Below are 6273 nucleotides of genomic sequence, written 5' to 3'. Positions count from 1 at the left end.
CTGTATATACACACTCAAAAAAGCCAGATTGGGTGTGTGCTAAATTAATCTAAGTGTAACATGTTGCTTTGACCATATGTAGTTAAGTTTTGTGGTTGAACATCATTAAGTAATGTTATTTTAGCATGATGTGGAATGATTTAAGATTTACTAAATTCAGTTATGCTGACAGAACCTAACGCTTTTTGGGTAAGGTATCAAATGGCGTGTAGAACTCCAGAACAGAAGGTGGCAGTAGTGTGCGAGCACGGAGTGCATTTACAAACTTTACTTCCGGAAGGTGCAGAAGAAGGAAGAGCAACACACAACGACGCGGGAAGACGGACGAGTTGGGGATGGAGGTAAGGTAAGTCATTTACCGTCCATCGACTTATAAAATAAGTAACTGTACAGAAATTTCCCATAACTTTTTATTGTCCGCTCTATGATTTTGAACGATTAATTTTGTCACCGAGTCTTTTCGTTGTGCAATATATTCCACGTGTGCTTAGTGTCATATTAGCATTAGCTAGTCCGGTTAAACACACACGCGTGCGCGTACACACACACACACCTATCAGTTTTGTCGGTAACAGGGTTAACAAAATAATGTAGATGTTTGTTTTCATTTAAATATCTAAAAAAAAAAAAAAGTTAAAGCGTAAGCATGCCAATGAATGAATTTAGCACAATCTATGAGTAGATACTATTGAAACATAGAATCTCAAGCGAAACATCCCTGTGATTTTTTGTTTCTCTTCATTATCTGAAATGTTTTATAGAATCACTCGAATCTTCTTGTTTCCACGAATCTCTGAAACAACCTCACTCTGTATTTTAAAGTCAGGAATATGGTTTAATTTATTGACATCTATTTTTTGTTTTTAATGTGATATTATTTGGTTTATTTAAATACATTTTGACTGGTGGTCACAACTTCATCCACCGTGTAGCTTAATCTATAATTTAACTTTAAACTTTAATTTAATAGTAGGAATTAAAAAGAGCATGTGTCCACGCTCAAATTAATGGAGTATTGTTGATTTGGAAAAATTCCACTGTAAGGTATGTTTGGAGCAGATAAAGATGTGCGATTAATTATGATTAACCATAGTAAGTATAGTGTTTGTATGTGTATTTAGTAGGGCTGTCAAACTATTAGATTTTTGTAACTTATTAATAGCAATATTACTCTGTGATTAATTCTGATACTAAAATACTTGTATGTTCTCCTTTTCTTTTAGCATTCTGTGACTGCAAGGGGAGAGGCTGGGTGTCCTAGTGTTTGCAAGCCTTAAGATTTGTGGCAGAGTTATTTAAATGGCCAGACGACATACACACAGCTTTCTTAATATGTGCGATTGTATACACAGCAGATGAAAAATCCAGTGTCCTCCATGTTCGTGTTAACAGCTTGAAAATGGTACGCTCTCTCTGATTACTCTCTCTCTCTTTTTATCACAGACATTCAAGACCAAGTTTCCTCTGTCATCAAGCAAAACCTGTTTCATCAACCGAGTGACTGCAGTATAGGGTCATCCACCAATGTACGTATTAACTATCAATGTTGAACACTTGAACGAAAGTGGATCAGGGTATCTCTGATTATTATGATTTTTTTTATTTCTGGCAAAAAAATTGATTTCATCTATCAGTTCACTTTACAATTCTATAGTGAAACAAAATTTTCAAGAAGTGTTTGTTTACATAGCAACTAGGTGAGTGGTCTCACACACATCTTCCTTAGAAAATCTCCTTCCTGTCTCTCATTTCTTACTAACTTAACTCACTAACTTTGTCTGTCTGTCTCTGTCTGTGTGTGTGTGTGTGTGTGTGTGTGTGTGTTACTCTCTTTGTGTAAATTCATTTTCTCAACTCATTTTAGTGAGTGAGAGAAGTAAATCTCTTACAAATATTAATAGATGTACAAAAAATAGACATAAACTAATCATAGTTTCATTGGTTGTTCTCAGTTCATGGCACGAGGAGGAAACATTTGCTGCAATTATTTGACATTTTGGCTTTCTCTCTCTATGAATAGATCTCTCCTTCATCATCATTGATTGTTCTCTCTCTGGTCATCACAGAAATTCAAGACAATTCAGGTACATTTTTGATTTTACTTGTTGAACACACACACAGGTTACAGCTTGCTTTAGCAGCAATTTGAAACTTAGCATACAAGCGAATTTGCAATACGATATTGCAAATTCATATATCATAAAATTGATTGATAAAGATGAAATAGGTTACATTTGAAAGAAAAAAATGTTTCCTGTGTTTAATGTGGCATTAAGTGTGCAACATTTAGTCTCCCTGTTGGTTAAAACGGTTTTCCTTGTGTTTTTGTTTCCTGGTGTACTTTGTGCGGCCCACATACTCAGACCGACAACATTGATGCGAAAAGAGAGTGCCTCCGTCAGGCGCTGTCGGTCTACCTGAACGAAGACCCGGAGAAAGTGGTGAAAGAACGCATGGTATGTAATTTATTAATTTATAATTTTCCTTATATTCACATCTTACAAAAGAAAATGCAATTATAGATCACACATTATGTTAATTAAGTATATGTTTTGCATTAGTCATTTGGCCCTTGAAGCAAAACAAAATCTGTTGTAATATATGATATTTATCTTTTTATTTACTTTTTTCAGGACTCTGATGTTGAAGGGTTAAGCTGAAATGGAGACTGTCTTCGGAGTATTTGTGATTCGCAGAGAAGGTGCAGAACGTGATGATGGTCCAGAGGATGTGGGCATCATTTTGGAGGGGGTACAAGTTCTCAATGAGCTGGGTAATGTACCAGTAGCAGTTGCAATGCCGTTCACTTTAGTTTATGCACTCAATCTCAGCTACCCCCCAGAGTGGAAATACACTTCCGAAGCTCTGCAGAAACTCATCATGGGGCTTGATGGACAGAGGTTGTCTAAGAAACTGCAGGTGCTGAAAACCCTACTTACGTGTTAATATTTTGTAGGGTAGCTGTTAGAGGTCTTCAATAACGAAAGTATCCCAGAGTCATGTTGGGGAGGCAGGTGGGGAGTCATACAGTCAATATTAGTGTTTTAAAATGACAGTCTGTTTTTATGTTTCAATGCTCCCAGTTGTTGCAAAAATGTGGAGAAGCCTTCTGTTCCGTGTTAATCTATTTCTGTGTTAACAATGCTTCAAATTGTTGCCTTGTTTGAATTTGAAGGATATGTGTATGAGTATTTCAGACTATTTTTTCCATAAAAAAGAAAGATGACAATAGGTAAAACTGTTTCATCTGATTTTGAATTTTAAAATGAGACTGAATTTTTAGCATTGCATATTATAGCATTGAAATACTCGTACTCGTCATCTTCTGCTTCATCCGGGACCGGGTCGTAAGGGCAGCAGACTCAGCAGAGACACTCAGACGTCCCTCTCCGCAGACAGCTCCTCCGGGGGGAGCCCAAGGCGTTCCCAGGCCAGCCGAGAGACATAGTCCCTCCAGCGTGTCCTGGGCCGTCCCCTGGGCCTCCTCCTGGTGGGACGTGCCTGGAACACCTCCCGAGGAAGGCGTCCAGGAGGCATCCGGTATAGATGCCCGAGCCACCTCAACTGGCTCCTCTCGATGTGGAGGAGCAGCGGCTCTACTTTGAGCTGCTCCCGGATGGCCGAGCTCCTCACCCTATCTCTAAGGGAGTGCACGGCCACCCTACAGAGGAAGCTCATTTCAGCCGCTTGTATCCGGGATCTTGTTCTTTCGGTCAGGACCCAAAGTTCATGGCCATAAGTGAGGGTAGGAACGTAGACCGACCGGTAAATCAAGAGCTTTGCTTTTCGGCTCAGCTCTCTCTTCACCACAACGGACCGGCACAGCGCCCCCATTACTGTGGCAGCCGCACCGATCCATCTGTTGATCTCCCGCTCCATTCTTCCCTCACTCGTGAACAAGACCCCGAGATACTTAAACTCCTCCACTTGAGGCAGGAACTCCCCTCCAGCCTGAAGAGGACAAGCCACCCTTTTCAGGTCGAGAACCATGGCCTCGGACTTGGAGGAGCTGATCTTCATCCCAGTCGCTTCACACTCGGCTGTGAACCGCCACAGTGTCTGTAGTAGGTCTTGGATAGAGGGGGCCAGCAGGACCATGTCATCTGCAAAAAGAAGAGACGAAATCCACTGGTCCCCAAACCAGACCCCCTCCGGCCCTTGGCTCCGTCTAGAAATCCTGTCCATAAAAGTTATGAACAGGACCGGTGACAAAGGGCAGCCCTGCCGGAGTCCAACATGCACCGGGAACAGGTCCGACTTAGTGCCGGCAATGCGGACCAAACTCCTGCTCCGCTTGTACAGAGACCAGATGGCCCCTAATAAAGGGCCCCCGATTCCATACTCCTGGAGCACCCCCCACAGGGCATCACACGGGACACAGTCGAATGTCTTCTCCAGGTCCACAAAACATATATGGACCAGTTGGGCAAACTCCCATGAACCCTCGAGTACCCTGTAGAGGGTATAGAGCTGGTCCAGTGTTCCACGGCTAAGACAAAAACCACACTGCTCCTCCTGAAGCCGAGGTTCGACAATCGGTCGGACTCTCCTCTCCAATACCCTGGCGTAGGCCTTACCAGGGAGGCTGAGGAGTGTGATCCCCCTGTAGTTGGAACCCACCCTCCACCACCCCAGTCTGCCAGTCCAGAGGCACTGTCCCCGACTGCCACGCAATGTTGAAGAGGCGTGTCAACCATGACAGCCCTACAACATCCAGAGACTTGAGGTACTCAGGGCGGATCTCATCCAACCCTGAAGCCTTGCCACCGTGGAGCTTTTAAACCACTACATTGACTTCAGCTGACTAACAGAAACAGCTGGACAGATGAGTTACCAGCTGTTCACTTTATAGAAAACAGTTTTACATGAAACCCTGATGAAAAGGCTGGATATTGGTTCAACTTGATCTATAATCTATTGCTTTTCCCTGGGATCTCAGCTGTTTCAAATTGAATTTCAGACTGCATATTTCGACACTGAATTTTGCCGGTTAAATTTGACTGCTTGTTAGAATTTCTATTAGAATTATTTTATTAGAATTTTTTGAAACATGAAATTTTGATTCTGAATATGAAAATAGTGAAACATTGCTATTGAAAATTTGAAGCAGTAAATTCAGGGTAAAAGCAATTCAGGTACACAATTTCAATGCATTAATATTCACTGGTAACAATACTATTTTATTTTTAATTCAAAATCAGATGAAACAGATTTACGCCATAAATAGAGGGCTCTGTAGTATACAGATTCATTTTGAGAATTTTATGATTTATTTCAAATTCATTGATGCACAAGAATGCACTTTTATTTTTGTTGTATTTACATTTTTTGTAGAGTCTGATGTTTTTCTATGTTTGCCTCTTCATGGGCAATAAAGTTCAATCTCAAGAAATCCTGTTTGCTTTAAGGTGTTTTTTCCCTAACTTGATATCAACTGTCATAAACTAGGATGACAAATTTTTACATTGTTTAAAACAAATATTGATGTCAGAATTGACTTATTGAATTATTACTATAGATTTTCATATGAATGAAACGACTCACAACTAAAGTATTCGTGATTGTCAAACACACATAAGTCTTGTCTGATCAGCACAATTAATTAGTTGTTTTGTATCATTTTTAAATATAGTTGTAGCTACCCCATTCAATTGGGTCATCCACACTTAAATCAAACATGGGTGAATATGTTGAACTAACCTTTAAAAATGATGTTGGATTTACCTCTTAATTAAGTAACAGTGACGCCGACACATTATGTTGATTCGGCATGTTTACATTAATTTCACTCAACAAAACTGTCACTTGCTAAATGAGTGTATTATTGGGTGGAGATACTTTCCATAAATTTTGTATGTTCACCCAACAAAAGATTATTATGCTGGACTTACCCCTTGTCATTGAGTAATAATAACACCAACACCTTATGTTGAACCAGCATATTTACATTTATGTCACTTAATAAAACAATTTCTTGCTAAATTAGCGTATTATTATTGGGTGGAAATACTTTCCATATTCTTTTATGTTCACCCAACAAATAATTTTTTTGAGTGCAGTATGATGCTGAGGATTTTTTGTGCCCTTCTCCTGATGGATTATCTTTGTGCAGTGAGATCATTTTGATCTCTACGCCTTTAGCAAAAGGATGTAAATGAACAAATGTCAGGAAAATGGATTCACTTTATTTCAGAATCATTGGATTATCTTTAATATGAACCATTGGATTATCCTTAATCGATGTTATGTGTGTACCTAATGAGCCTGAATGCT

At 39.8% G+C, this 6273-nt stretch overlaps 1 long non-coding RNA gene across 1 annotated transcript; it reads left to right on the top strand.

The window, feature by feature from the left end:
- Window positions 1-308: 308 nt before the first annotated feature.
- Window positions 309-3425, top strand: LOC124867526. Its single transcript, XR_007038084.1, has 6 exons — window positions 309-346; window positions 1224-1334; window positions 1444-1526; window positions 2021-2084; window positions 2364-2456; window positions 2634-3425. It is a non-coding gene; the product is annotated as an uncharacterized LOC124867526 (long non-coding RNA).
- Window positions 3426-6273: the final 2848 nt, after the last annotated feature.

The sequence above is a fragment of the Girardinichthys multiradiatus genome, chromosome 1, assembly GCF_021462225.1.
Source record: "Girardinichthys multiradiatus isolate DD_20200921_A chromosome 1, DD_fGirMul_XY1, whole genome shotgun sequence".
In the NCBI taxonomy this organism is placed as follows: Eukaryota; Metazoa; Chordata; class Actinopteri; order Cyprinodontiformes; family Goodeidae; genus Girardinichthys; species Girardinichthys multiradiatus.
Note: the sequence above shows the minus strand (reverse complement) of the source record. Positions and strands in the feature narration are given on the sequence as shown.